The sequence below is a fragment of the Leptonychotes weddellii genome, chromosome 14, assembly GCF_054177405.1.
Source record: "Leptonychotes weddellii isolate Sample4059 chromosome 14, ASM5417740v2, whole genome shotgun sequence".
NCBI lineage: Eukaryota > Metazoa > Chordata > Mammalia > Carnivora > Phocidae > Leptonychotes > Leptonychotes weddellii.
The window spans coordinates 34,240,747-34,256,283 of NC_138382.1; the positions used below are offsets into that span (position 1 = coordinate 34,240,747).

A 15,537-nucleotide genomic window follows, 5' to 3' on the forward strand; every position below is an offset into this window, starting at 1 on the left:
GAAAGGCTTCTTTAGAAAGGGTAGACTGGGGAGAAGGCCCCCACCTGCGGTCGTTACAATATAACAGATATAAATGTTTCCCATACTAGTGAGGACCCAGCCTCTAAATCAAATTGGAAATCTCTTTTCGGGTTCCTCTAGGTGGAAAAATGAGAGCTGAAGAAGAAGGAGACGCAAATGGGGAAGAACAGACCAAGGTGAAGGTCAGACCTCAATCTCCATTTGAGCTATATGTACATATCAGTCTTTTTCTCAGACTGCTCAGCACATCCCTCACCCTGGCACTGCCCCAGGTAATGATGGAGGCAGATGACTAGATGGAGAAGATAACCAGAAGCCCAACCAGATTTTTTTTTTTTTTTTGGTCCAGTTGCTAAGTGTAGAGTGACTCATAAGAACTCCAGACAAGGATGACGATGGAAAAGGAGTCTAGCAGATCACGGGAGGGGCTGGGGGAAGGAGGGGGACCCTTGAGGTTGGGAGAGAATGGGAAACATGTTTTGTAAGATTTCCAAGATTTTTGGGGGCTGTTGTTAAGGACTTTTTCATAAGACCTGTTATCCTGCTGGGGTTTACATCACTATTTGATCTAAGCCCCAATAGGACGACTACATCTGCTACTAAGCTGTGTTGTAAATGTCTTTAATTTTTATATTTCATCTGAAGGGAGTTGTTAAAGTGAGTTTACAGGGTGATGGCTCTTTGAATAAAGGCCATCAATACTGGAGCAGAGCTCTGTATGACACTTAATTTTCACTCTAATAAGCCCTCCTAAAACATTACAAGATTTAGGAGGTTTTTTCCCTTTTTTCTTTTTCTTTCCCTTTAACTTCCCTTCCCTCTTTGCATTATTCCTCTCCTCTCAATCTCTTGCACTCTCCTTTCTTGCTTTTCTTAAAGGACATATTTGAAAAGAACATTTTTGCCCAGATGACACCACTTCTCTTTTCACCGCCAGCCAGATGTGCTCTTGACTTCTGAACAGGAGAAATGTTTCTTTGAAGTTTTTCAAAGACTTTGCTTTTATTTAGAATTTTTTCCCCTTTTCTCCTCTCCCTCATGTTTAACTGGTTGGGAAGCCCCAGGAGGGGTTTTCACATGGGCCTCTTTTCTTTTCCTGGGGCATAAAAGGAGTGGGATCAGAGGCACTATGTTCCCAAAGAGCCTTCTATTTTCTGCCCCAACGATTCCAAGTAGTTTCTGGTAGAGCCGCTGTCCCTAGGAGCAAAAAGAAGATGGCTTTCGATTCGCTCTGGAACCAGGTTTTTTTTTTTTTTTTTTTTTTTGGTTAACCGGTCTGTCTGGAGTGCAGGGGTGGAAAGTACCCCCATCCTCTTCCTGAATATCTTCCTGCCCTTCATAAAGGTGGGCAAAAAGAGCTCTTCTCTTGCCTGGCCATGGTGCAGTCATGATAGCTCAGGCGCTCTAGCATTGGCCTGAAATTTTGTGAAAACTGGGGGGCACATCAGAAAAAGATAGATTGGCACCCAAGAAATAGACCAGAAGCCCCTCTGAAAGCAAAGAGAAAGCCTTATTCATCTTCATCTCCCCCTAGCACCAGACCCCCCCTTATGCCACCCAATAAGTTTGGGCTTGTTAGGGTTTTTCAAGGAGGCTTGGGAAGGAGCTAGTTCTTCAGGAGGTGGCAGTGATAGAAAGCTGGAAGATTTCATTTGAAGAATAAACATGACATGTTAGTGCAAAGAGTTTGGAGTATGAAGTCCTGGTTAAAGTTCTAATTGTGTACCGACTAAATATATTTCTCCCCAACTAAATGTAAGTTCCAGAAAGGTGGCATCCCCAGGGCCTAGAGGAATGCTTGGGACTTGGTGGGCACAGAGTGATTACTTGCTGCCTGCATCAGTGTGTTTGTCTGACAGCAGCCCAGATTCTTTTGGAGGGAAGGGTGTTCAAGACTCAGAAGGAAGACTTTCAAAATAGTTAGTGGGGGTTCTCAGAAGACTTCTCACTCCATAAAAATATTTTTATTTCTAAAAACCTCTGAGGTTGTTGAGGAAGATAAATATATTTGGATTTGGGGATTTTGTTTTTGTTTTATACATTAGGGACACCTGGCTGGCTCAGTTGGAAGAGCATGCAACTCTTCATCTCAGGGTCATGAATTTGAGCCCCATGTTGGGTGTAGAGATTACTTAAAAATAAAATCCTTAAAATCTCTCTCTATGTATGTATATCTATCTATCTATCTCTCTATCTATCTATCTTCATTAAAACCCAAGGGTGTATGTGTATGTATGTGTATGCATGTACATGACCTGGTTTCTGCTTGCCTTACATGAGGTGTGTTCACTACTACAGATAGTCACAGTCAGGGACTCTTTTGACTAACTTTTAAAGCCTAAACCTCTAAGGTAGAACCACTTGGGTTGAAAGCATACCACCCCTTGTGCCTGGAATTGTAATATCACCTCTAAAAGTGACTGGTTATGTTACAAAAATTATTCTCCAGTCTCTTCCTCCTACCAATTTACCTCCATGTTCTAGGGGCAACTCAGGTATGTGATTTCTTGATTTCTGCCTCTGGGTGAAATGCAGAAATTGCCCTATTATAACTAAAAAATGGAAGGCTCACCAAATAGTCCACGTTTTCCCCTACTTTCCCAGCCTCCTTTATAGATATTTAGTTAGATGTGATTAGTTTAGGGCAACAGACTCTGAGTGGAAGTGATGTTGATGTCAGATCAGTTAAAGGTCTTTGCTCTGTCTGCATCTGTCTCTTCCTCTTCTTTAGCATTCAGGAGGCCACATGCTCCGTAGTGCAGCTGAAAGATAACAGAGCCTCTTTCAACCTGGGTCCCTGAGTGACTGAGTACAATCGAGCCCCCTGCCAATCAGTCTTGGATGTAAAACACGAGGTAAGTAAAATTTCGTTATGTTAAAAACAGAGATTTCAAGATTAATTTGTTATTGCAGCATGACCCAGCATATCCTAACTAATATGCCTTTGAAATTCTGGCCAAACTGTCAAACCAACAAGGCCTATGGTTCTGCTTCCTCAGTGGCTCTCACATCTGTTCCCCTCCATTTCTTTTTTTTTTTTAATTTTATTTATTTATTTGCCAGAGAGAGACACAGTGAGAGAGGGAACACACGCAGGGGGAGCGGGAGAGGGAGAAGCAGGCTTCCCGCTGAGCAGGGAGCCCGATGCGGGGCTCGATCCCAGGACCCTGGGACCATGACCTGAGCCGAAGGCAGACGCTTAACGACTGAGCCACCCAGGCACCCCTGTTCCCCTCCATTTCTATTGCCAAGATTCTGCCAAGACCCCCAGCCTCTCACCCACACAGTTACAACATTCCACCACCCGGAAGCTCCAGCCTTTCTCACTCTACTCCTCCCCCCTCCCTCGTTTCCAAATGTTACGTCCTTAGACATGGCTTAGTATCATATCACACCCTTGCTTAAAATAGCTTCCATCAGCTACAAAACAAAGTCTAAACACTGAAGCCAGCCCCACAAAACCCTCCCTAATGAAAACGTAATCCTATCTTTCCAACTTCTTTTCTCAGACCCCCATTCTCAGCTCCAGTTTGCATTAAATGACTGTTCACGATCTCTTGCTACACATTCTCACTTCCATCCACTGCCATTTTTCCTCCCAGCTCTTCCCTCCTCATCCCATACCCCAACTCTTTTTAGCCAATAAAGGCTCCAGGACCAAGTCCTCCACGACACTTTCTAGCTTTTTAGCCCCCTCACATAGAAGTGATCTTGCCCATCTCTGAACTCCCAAATTCCTGGTCTTCTCTGGTGGCTGTTAACTCCTTCCACAGAGCATCACTGGGTTTCTCTGAGGAAGTCTAGGAGTCTTTTATTTGTACCATTCTCAGTGAATTCACAGAAACTAACCCAGTTCCTACCCACAGTAGCTTAAGAAACTGCTGAAAGAATACACAAAGAATGAGCCAATATCTCAGAGACCTAGTAGGAATGAAGCATATTATTCTATTGCATCTGCTAGCTTATTGAGTATTTAAATCTGTTATCTTGAGAATATTCTGATCTTGTAGCTTTAGAGTGAGTCTCCGGAATTCACATTTTATGAGAACACAAGGGGATTCTGATGCAAAAGATCTGCAAACCACATTTAGAGAAACACTGAGGTGTAGGAACCTGTGCATGTGTGTTTGTGAATGCTCTTGGTGTATGAGTGAAATACATTGATAGTTTGGGTCATTGGTGTGCAATCCTTTCCAGGGATGGCAAATACGTTTTATCTCACTTGTCAACACCAATACATTCATAGAGGCTGTCCGGAGGACTGTTTTATGTAGGTCTCTGGGGCCACATCTGGCCTGCACAGGAAAAAGTCCTGTGATTGATGGATGATGTCTGCTGTAGGACCGAGAGGGGAAAGTGGCGGCCTGTGTGCCAGGTGTCTGCCATCAGGCCAGCCCCTTCTTTTGGAGACACGGAGCCAGAACTTGGGAGATGGAGATCAAAGGATCATCAGAGTCTTCATCCAGCCTGCAACCAGAACTGACGTCACCATTGACTTCCTCAGGTGACTTTGTGGCAAAAAGAAATAAAATCAAGATGTTTGGTAAAAGGCATAGTTAAACAAGAAGCTACAAAGTCGTCGTAGTGTATACCTTTTGTTTACATCCGTGGCCTCCATTGCCCCCCATTCGATGGTACTTTGATTTTCCTTTTGGGAAGCCATTCTCCCCATTCCCATTCCATGTGGGTGGGAGTGACCATGCTCCCTATTGCAGGGTGGGCCATGACTGGCTTAGGCCAAGCAGCATATCCTACCTCCCCAGGATATGAGAGAAAGGACGACCCAAGAGTCACGGGAGCTAACAGAAGACCTTCTCCCTTCTCCTTGAGAAGAGGTCATGAAGGCGTGCAGTTGGAAATGGCTAGAACACTTTTGTTACCATGAGATGAGAAACTGCAGCCTGAGGATGAAGCCAGTGTCACCAAAGGCAAACCAGTGACAAGGTCCTGGATGACATCATCTGGGCCACTGGACCAAGTCTGACCCAGCATCAGTCCTACCACTGGACTCTTCAGTTACATGAACAAGACAGTTTTTTCATTGTCCAACTGGTGTTTTAATCATTTGCCATCAAACAAATCCTATCAGTTCTCTGAAAGGAAAATGGAGTTTCAGGGGTATCTGGGCCTCGTATATGCCGGAAACAAAGTGGCCCAGACTCAAGGCCCAGCCTGGGGTCCATGTGTACCCTAACCATGGGTACATGACCTACCTTTGTTCCTTTGGTGCTTCTGCTGCCATTACGCCCTCATGTGAGCCTTTCATTTCAGGAGGAAAGGAAGCAGAGAGGAGTCAATCCCACAGGCGGTTTGCTCTGGGCTGCTAGCCTTGATTTCTGCTTTTAGCACCCAGACCCCACCAGGGGCACAGGCAGTGATGCATGAGCCTAAGATAGTTATACTGCTAAAGGTCTTCGAAGGCCAAAATCACTGAACATTGGTATTTGGATTCTTTTGAACTTAGGAGCATGTTATTAAACATATAAGATAAAAAACCAATAACCACGGGGCGCCTGGGTGGCTCAGTCGTTAAGCGTCTGCCTTCGGCTCAGGTCATGGTCCCAGGGTCCTGGGATCGAGCCCCACATTGGGCTCCCTGCTCTGCGGGGAGCCTGCTTCTCCCTCTCCCACTCCCCCTGCTTGTGTTCCTGTTCTCGCTATGTCTCTCTGTCAAACAAATAAATAAAATCTATAAAAAAAATAATAAAAAAAAATCAATAACCACTGAATTATCTGGAGTAAAAGTAGTTGGTTCCCACATTAGCATATAGATGTACAACAATTACTTTCCTATGATTGAACTTATGTTTATGTATTTTAACAGATCCCATTGTAGGGTTTTTGTAATTAGGATATTTTATTCATCGTCCATTTTTCCTCAGTCCCAGCTAAAACGGAAGAATCTATTTCCACTCAACGTCAGTTTGGGGTTGATTCAAAATCTCATTTACAGAAGACACTGTGAATGAAAACCCACTGAGACGTAAGGACACAGGCCTCTGTGGTGGGCTTTTTTCTTCTTCTTCTTTTCATTGGTTATCATTTGTCTTCTAAATTAAAGGTGAAATTGATGAGAATTAGACTGTCTGCAAGCTGGAAAAGCAATCGCTTAAATAATGACATTCAAATAGATCACTTAGTATCATGTAAATGTCAAGTGTTGGTCATTTTTCAAAACACCACCTTTGCTCAACTGGGTCAAATGCAGGGACACACTGTGGCCAGCTTTTGTGGGCAGCACCCTCCCTCTTACTTTCTGAGTGTGTGCATGTGTGAAAGGGGAGTGGGAGGAAATCAGCACAAGAGAGCTTTCACTTCTTAAAATGTTAATTTCTTCAGTTCACAAAAAAGAAAATGTCGATTAAGAAAAAAAACAAAACAAAAAACAAGATGAGTGCCAAACAATTTCTATCCTCCCTCTCAGAATTTAGTTTTTAGGTCTATAAACCAAGCTGTGCCCTTTTCCTCTCTCCACCAAAATCATGCCGTCTGGTTTCCTACCTTATGAAATATTATCGACCCACTTGAAATGAAAGTGGGCTGTAAATTAATGCATGCAACATTGTCTCCCATCGGATGGATGGCTGGAGCTGGAAAGCCACAGCTTTTAGAATGTTAAATATTTATTGGTTATCATTTCAACCAAAATATGAACTTGCACAAAGAAGAACATGATGCAGATCACACCGAAAAGGTTTGCCTCACTTCCTGTGCCTTTGGAGAAACGAGGAAAATAGGGCCCGTGCGGATGTTCACCTTGTCTAGGAGCTTAAAAATGCTCCCGGAAGAGAAATGAAGAGCCCTACAGCAAATGACTGGGAAGAGCAGCCGGTGTCCCAGAGGACTGTTTCCCGTGTTTCCGACTTGAGAAATGAGCGCCTCATTTAGACTGTTCACTTTTCCACCCTTGCATCTGGCTGAGTTCCTCAGGCTCTCAACCCCACCCCCAGTCATGGAAGTGAAAGTCGCCCACCAACTATTCTTCTAAAAGACATTGCTGTGGATCGTTTATTGCAGATAATAATTGTTTTATCTTAGTTATCATTGTAGTTGGAATTTTAAATCCCTGAAGCTAAATATTTGAGATTTGTTGTTAACTACAGATCTTTCAGCAATTAGAGATTTCTAAAAGCTCGAAGATATTTTTGAACATAAAGCAGTATTGTAGGGGATGGAAATGAATTCTCTTTCGGACTTCATTACCATGAGGGAGGGAATTTACCTCCCAAGTCTTGGAGAGGAACACAAAATAATTCGGTTTTCATGGCCAAAAATATTAAGAAGAAAAATCAATAAATTCACAATGTAATTTGCAATTAAAAGGTGGGCCAGTGGGTTTAGAGACCCCTGCAAAGGGACAATATATCAAAGATGTCCCCGAGACATCAGCTGGGTTCCAGAAGGAGTGGCACTGTACATAAAGACACTCCACTACGATGGTTTCTGTCTGAAAGGCTTCAAAACCTTTGAAACCAGCGTGCAGTAATCACTTATATCCTCACCCTAATCTTAGAAAAAAAAGTTAAGGTGACTTACAAAGATCTGAAAGGTGTTCCAAGATTAAATAACCCATATGCATGTCTTAAAATTTGAGATGAAGAGAGACTAAGCTTAAGGAAATAGGATGGAATCAAGATGTAACCACGTACACTAAATGTCTGCCGTTAAGGATTTAAGGTTCAACTATTAGTGGTTCATGAATTTGGCTCTGAGCTACCTAGCAGCCACCATGAAGAGGGGAATGTGAAAGTTCATGAAATGTAGTGTCTGTAAAGCAAAAACAAACCAGTTGTTCCCTATCCAGCTGAATTCCTGAGAGGAGACGAAATCCAGGTCTCCTACTCTTCCGCCATCTTGCTCCCAAACCAGTTGTTCAAGGAAGCAACATAGCCATTTCTGTGCTCAGATCAATCAAATATCTGTCCTTAAGGGTCCTTGTAAAGAAATCAATTCCATCTTCTGCAGCATCTCTGATGATAGCAATAAGTTTCATAATCTGTCTCTAATGAGAAGAGGAGGCCGAATTTTGCCCAATGACACACAAGTAACTGGGCTTCCAAAGAAGCTTTGAAGGTCTTCTCTGTCAGTTAGGGTAGGGGAATCAGGTCTAGTCCTTCTGAGAATTACAATCCATACACACTCTTCTGCAATGTACACATGCAGTTGGACAGACAGACTGTGTTCTCCAATAACAGTATTTAGAAAGTCAGGAATTTCTGTAGGGTGGACACACATTGCCTCCAGGGTGTGTCCTCTAGAGAATGGCATGCTAGCCTTCACCAAAATGGCGGCTATGATCTTGTGGAGGCTCCAATACCCCGTTATTGATTAATGGGTTAAATTGGCCTGACTGTTATGGTGATAAGATTATTTTGTTGTCAGCCAAACCTCTAAGGACTTTCTTTTTCATGCCATGAGATGAAAAGGTCGTTCTGAGAATGAATTTGGTAACGGAAATGCATCTATTTCTTGTCTGCCAGAACCCTTCCCTTCTTCTGGCATAGTGGGCCACCCCATTTAGAAAGTTGTTCCTTCTCTTTCCTTAAATCATGTATTTGTAGTCGGGGTCTAAAATCATAGTACTCTCACCCCTTGGCCACAAATGACTTGCCTACAAGTGGCACATGATCCGAAGGAGGCGGATCAGAATTCGTTTCTGGGATGTCTCAAACTGGAGCCTGGAAAAGAGTTTCAGGCCCTGTTTGGTGGTGGAATTGTTAGGTGTGGGCTCCCTTGGGAATGTCTCATACACATTGTCCTGTTTGGTTAGATGATAGTTTGTGTTCACATAGCTTATTCTCAAGGATTCTACAAATAATAAAATGGAAAAGAGGGTGAATTCCAGGCTTGTGAGCTTTAGCTTGGGCCTCACATTCTACTATTTCCAGCCCCAGACTGACATCTAACACAGCTTTACTGTGTCACACTCAGAATCGCAAGGCTCCTTGACCTTGAAATATTTCTAGCAAGTGTTTAATCAAGGCTGTTTGGCAGCTTATATGATTTAGAACCAGTTATATCTGAATCAACAGTCAAACTAGTGTTTTCATAGTCATTGTAAATTGGGACAATCTCCCCTTAAAGAACCATATCTCTCCAACTTTCAATTACAAAGGAAGAATGGGAGACCAGATTTTTGTGTCAGGTAGCATGAGTTGATTTGAACGTGGCGATTCATGCATGAAGAACCTAGTCTGTAATCCAAGCAAACACATTTTTAACTTGTTTAAATGGAGGTTAGTAACTCAGAGCTGGAGTCATAATGTTCCATATTTCATTGATTCCAAAATGCTGTTTTTCCAGCATTTTAACACCCCTGATAACAGAATGTGATTGAAACTGGATGGGGTACTGTAGTCGGCAGCATTTTTCTTTCTTAATAATAAAAGTTTACAATCAATGACATTTTTTATTTGATAAAATATGGCATTTAACCAGGAGGGCACATTTTCATTGTCACAGTATTTTCCAATAGGTTACTTCCTTTTCTTCTCACAAAAGCTCTGTGATGCTGGATGACTTCAGAAAGGCCCAGACATGAGCCTTAAGGTCCCCAGCTGTTATTGGCAGAGTTCAGCTTAGACCTTGGTGCTCTGGAGTCCCATGCAGGGTTCTGCCCATTGGATCAGATTCAGCAGCTCCAGATGAGAAGCATACACAGCCAAATAGATTTGGTTTCCTTATTTTCAGGCATTTTTAATAAAATTGGTGGGGAGGGTTGGAGCGAGTAATTGATGACACAAAGGAATCAGTCTCTGTACCTCGGAATGACCAGATGTTTGATAATAATTTGGGGCATGTATTCCCCACCAGGGCCCAACCTCACTGTTGTCTTTCAGAATCTTTGTTGAACGCCAGGACAAGAAAGGAGATTGGTGAGACTCATTCCATGGTGGACACTGATGCTTGATCCAGCTTTCTTTTCCATTAATTCTGTATATCCTTCATTCAGAACGGTCCAGACAGCCTCTGCCAATCAAATGCAGCCCAGGAAGTGAAACCCCTTTGCTGCCCTCGACCTTTAGCATAGAGTTCAATTCCCTTAATCCCTTCTGACCTGGACACAACCTCCCTTTCCCATTTTACCTCCTACCATTTCTCCATTCCATGCCACAGGCAATGGAAATGCTCACTGGCTCCAAAAATATGCTAAATTTTCTGTCACTCTGCCCCCAGGAACTCCTTATTTCTCTTTTGCACTTTCACTTCATTCACAGCCCCATCTGGAAAAAGTCTTCTCCATCAGAAGTGAGCTGGTTGGGTCCTGGACTCCCATAGCACTCTACCTTCTACTACTTTTGCACTAGATATAAATTTGTTCCACAATATGAGGGCACAAAAAACATCACGTTTCATTCTATTTTTTTCCCCCAGCAAGCTATGTGAACGACCACTAAGGGATGTGCCTCTGGACCAGTAGGTCCTGTAAGACACAGGGGTTGAGGGCAAGGAGTCCAGGAGCCAGAACAAGAAGGATGAAATCCTGGCCCTGCTACTTAACCATCCATAAAGACCTTGGACAAGAGACTTAACTTCTTTCCACCTCAGTATTATCTACAAAAAGGGTATGATAATGAGGCTTATGTCAGAGGGATTTGGTGGGGATTCATTTAGAGAACTTAGCCAGTGCTTGATACATAGTAAAGCTCAGTAGATGTCATTTATGAGTAGTACTGGCCTTCCCTCCTGCTCTGAGTTGGGCTCTCTAAGAATTTAAGGACTCAAGGAAAGAAGAGGCGTGCCTGGTCCTTCAACTTTGGTGGCTGTCACCATCACCACAGTCCTTCCTACTGCAGGCAGCCTCCAGAGGTGCACCTGCAGAGCTAAGTGCAGACACAACCCACTCCCACCAGGCTCCCAGGGCACGGGAGCTTAATAATCAACCCGGATCCCCATGGGCTGCCCTTTCAGAAGACCTGCCACCTGGCCCAGGGAGGATGACAGTTCCCAGCCCTCAGACCATCAGCCCTAGTCATCCCCTCCCCACCTCCCAGGCTTTCTGTCCAAACTCCAGCCCCGACACCCCCCACCAGGCAAGTCCCTCTGAAGTCCCTGATGACCCTGTGTCGGGATTACACTGTAGCCAAAGGTTTGGGGGATGGTTGGGAAAAATTAGGTTTTCATTCTTTTGTGCCTCCCCTAAGAGCAAAAATGAATATCCCATTCGATCATCCTGACACATCCGTGTCCCACTTTGGATTTATGTGCTTCTCTCCGCTACTAGAAGGTAAACTCATTGGGGGTCGTATCTATGTCAGATTCACTCTGTTTTCCCTCCATGTTATGCCCAGAATCCTATATTAGCAGCAAAAGAATATCCATCCAGGGATGCCTATTTCCCTTTTTCTGCAACCACCCCCCACCCGAAGCCACTGGGTTAACATGTTGCCAATACATGCCACTAGACTAGCTTCCAGGTCCCTCAAACCAGCCTTAAGTCCAAGCAGTGTCACCTGCCATCAGTCCCCCGCCCCTTCCTCACCTCCACTTAATGAGCAGATAAGGAAAGAAAATTAAAGTGAAAAAATTAAACAGCTTTAAGCTAAGATCAATAGAATTGTATAAAGCTCTGGGCAGTGGTATTGAGTGAGCCCAGAGTAATCCCCTGCATATTGCATGTTAAGTTAACTTGTAAGAGAAATATGCTCTTGCTCAGCCTCACACCTTCCTCTCCATGTGAACGAGGAAGCAGGGAACACAAATTAAAATAATGTTGATTTAGTTTTTAAAGGGAGTGCCCAGGAGCATTTTCTGCATGGCCAACTGAAAACTCCAGCCCTGGCTGCCCAGGCTCCCCCTCTGCACAATACAAAGAGAATATTTGATCCCCAGAGCTCAGCCCACAGTGGGGGATTTTTATTTTGTTTGGGGTTTTTTATTTCCTGTATGCTTTCCTCTGGATTTCACAATTTTAAATGGCAACTTGCAAATTCCTTTTCCGGCAAAAGATCTCTACTCCAGTGCAGCAGGATTCCCTGGAATCCTTAGTCCTAACACATAGCGGTGCGTGATCCAGACACGTCTCACGTGGGAAGCAGGTGGAGGAAAGTTGATGGCGCATGGCAGGCACAGCGTGGGTCAGGGGCCTTTTCATCAGCTTAGGTTCCCCTAGGTGATGGAGAGCTGAGAAAACCAGGTCTTCAGGGTTGCTCCTGGCAATTCAGCTACCTCCTTGAGTGCTACCGAGACCATGCTTCAGCTTCAACCAGGGCGGGCACTAGAAGCCATTCAAGCCCAAGAATTCAAGATCCATCCTCGTGAAATAGGAGCAGCCAAGGTCATGGTGAAGGGCATCAGGGCATGAAATGGGGGCAGGGCATTCAGGCCGACCTGTCCTCTAACCCCCGGCTCCCCCACTAATTGGCCATAGAAACTTCATCAAGTTATTTTACCTCTCTAAACCTCAGCCTCCCATTTTTAAAACAGAAATCGTCATGCCTCCCACGCAGGATGGCGTTGAAGATTCAGGGGAATACAGCGTGTGAAGGAAGATGCCTGGCATGGTGTAAACCCTCAGTAGATGTCACTTTCCTTCTAAGGGGTGCCCTGCGAGCCTGGGAAGGGACGAGAGCACAGGGATTGTGGACTCTATTCTGAATTCATCTCTGAATCTCCAACACTTAATACATTAAATACAAATAGCTGGGTGACTGAATCACTACATGACTAAAACAGTAGAGCTAATCCTGTCTTGCTACTTTGTGACATTTTTTCATATTATAAAATTAACTCAGATGCCTGGGTGGCTCAGTCAGTTAAGCATCTGCCTTCGGCTCCTGTCGTGATCTCAGGGTCCTGGGATCGAGCCCCGCGTCGGGCTCCCTCCTCAGTGGGGAGCCTGCTTCTCCCTCTGCCTGCCGTTCCCCCTGCTTGTGTGCTCTCTCTCTCTCTGTCAAATAAATGAGTAAAAATCTTTAAAAAAAAAAAAAAAAAGATTAAGTCACGTTGAATGTAGAGTACTTAGAAAACCTAGATAAAGAGAAGAAATAAAAATCACCTATAACCTTGCCGGCCAGAAATAGCTCCCATTACCTTTTGGGTGTATGGCCTTCTGGGTACTTACCAGCTTGTTGACAGAGATAGAAATATTTGTCAAAGCAAAATGGGACCATCTTGAAACACTTCACATGTAACCTGTTTTGTTTATCTAAAGATGGATCAAGAACATCATTCCATGTCACTCAAGTCCTTCTACTAGGTGAGTTTTTAAAAGCTGAATAATACTCCATTGATTCAATATATCTGAATTTGTGTAAGTGGACCCCTTCTTGGATATTCAGGTTATTTGCCATGTGTCCCTTCTCTGAATGACACTGTGGTGAACCCCTTAGACATCTGTCCTGGTGACCGGATTTGAATATTATCTGAACATTAATCCCCAGAAATGGAACTACTTTTCCCTGGAAAGGTCTAAGGTTGACCAGAAGGGAATATAAAATAGTGCCATGGTGGGAGTGTACCCCACACAGCACCTCCCCAGGTAGCTGACTTCCCCTCCCGAGCACGTGGGACCCCGAGTCCCGGCGCAGGCTGGGCACCAGAGCTACGGTTGACCTGAGGAGTGGCCCAGGGCCGGCCCACGGAAGGGGAGATGGGAGGGAAGGGGGGGACAGGGAGCAAGGCCAGAAGGAGGCCAGGTGCCCTCACCTCCGGCCGTTTTGACTCCAGGCAAGTATTTTAATCATATTGAAGCTCCAGGAACTCTGTAAAAGAAGGATAGTGATATTTTCCCATCAACTTTGGGGGCTGTTATGAGGAGCTCATGAAAGGCTATCTGTGAAAATGTTTTGCAAACAGCAAATGAAATTAGGGAGGAGTTGCTCTATGGGCAGCTCTGGAAAATTGAGCAGTTTTCCCAAATCTCCAGAGACAATCTTCTCGGTGTGTGGCTTTGAGCTTTTGTTTGAAATGATACGAATCCCAGAACATCAGACACACCCATGGCCAAATTCGAGCACAGAACACACCCAAGCCCGGGGTGCCGGGAATCCTGCCCCCTTTCTAGTCGGGGTTATTCACCCTGAGGCCACCTTCCTTCCACCCGTGCGATCAGCTGCCTGTGTGTGGAAACTACAAACACCACATCACCAGCCCGCAAAGCAACAGCCTGGAACCTTCATCCATCCGTCTCACCCCGTGCTCTGACGGAGCGAAAGAGGAAGAAGATACAGGCACGCTGGCCAATCTATCCAAGTCTCTCAGGCGCACGGGGACATTTCCTGATACCAGCTTTGTTCCTGTGAGACCTTCAGGGGAGATGGCTAAGGCTGGCTTCCCTTCCAGCAGCCTGGCACAGTGTCTGCCACCAGGTCGCCTCCAGAGCACAGTCTTGTGGTAGAAGGGCTGGGAGGAGGGTCAGAGGAACCAGAGACCAGCCGCCGCGAAGTACAATGGCTCTCTCCTGGTCCATCGGGGCCCTGCGCTCCGGTTTGGGCCAGAGCCCAATGTGCTTGGCTCTAAAGAATTCTGTTCTGCCGATGCAGAGGGGGCTCGGCCCTGGTGAGGGCATAGCAGGGCTGCTGATGGGGACAATGCATCCATTTACGAGCCGGTAGAGAGCATGTTCTGGATGGCGGGGCCAGCGCTAAGCACTGGGGATGCAAAGGTGCGAGAGACAGCAACCGCCTCAACGAGCGTTAGAGCGGTCATAGTCAGGGCCTTTGCCCCCCCGCCGGATGTGGCACCTCGGGCAAGTCCGTCAACTTTGCTAAGATTCTGGAAAGTGGGAATATGGAAGGCAGTTTACCTCGCAGAGCGGTCGTGCGGATGAAATAAGATGATATTAAAGTAACTGAATATATTCCACGGATAGCCTTATTCTTCCCAGCCCATGCGTTTTGCACCCCTGCTCCCGGATGGTATCTGGGGCTGAGCCCAGAGCATCGCCAGTCACTGGTCGGCACTAGAAAAGTCTCCTCCTCAGAAATGGATAAAGTGCAGACCGCTCTAATATTAAAATTTCAATTTCTCATCCAGTTCAAAGCCCCTGTCTTTCCCCAGCTCAGGCCTACTGAGCCTCAGTAGCCTGAAGCTGGGAGGTGGGGGGTTTTCTTCACTCTCGGAGTCCCTCCGCCACCCGCCTCACCCCTCCAGAGCTGCAGCAGGGACCTGGAAGGGAAGGGAAAGGGCCAAATCGGATTAGGGAATGAGCTGGTGCTGTCCAGAGATCTCCATGTCAGATGTCTGAATCCCGACCTGTCCTCCGTGAGCACTCCAGTGCCTTTCTCCAGAGCCCCACACTGGGACCTCTCGCTCAGCATGGCCCACAGACTCTCAGGCTGGCCCTCAGTACCACCTCCATGATTTCACCTCCTCTCCCCACGTCTCCTCGAGCGACTGTCCACTTAGCTGGTGGGAAGCTCAGCATCCTCACCTCTCAAACCCTGGAGGGGTGCATAGGCCACCTCAGGCCTTTCTCCTCACTCTACCAGCCTTACCCCTTCGGACTTTTCCCTTCTTGGTGCCTCCACCTGCCGGGGGATGCCAGTTAAATTTTCTTTTTTTTTTTTTTTTTTT

General features: G+C 45.4%; 1 long non-coding RNA gene across 2 annotated transcripts in view; it reads left to right on the top strand.

Moving 5' to 3' along the window:
* The window catches only part of LOC115944180 (uncharacterized), a 30,780-nt gene that overhangs the window by 5,913 nt on the left and 9,330 nt on the right, over positions 1 to 15,537 (top strand). Inside the window, exons 2-4 of one of the 2 annotated variants that reach the window (XR_004078754.2) lie at positions 142 to 203; positions 2,753 to 2,876; positions 13,175 to 13,219. This is a non-coding gene — a long non-coding RNA (uncharacterized LOC115944180). The remainder of the gene's footprint in view (positions 1 to 141; positions 204 to 2,752; positions 2,877 to 13,174; positions 13,220 to 15,537) is intronic. The other variant, XR_004078755.2, reaches the window with a different exon arrangement.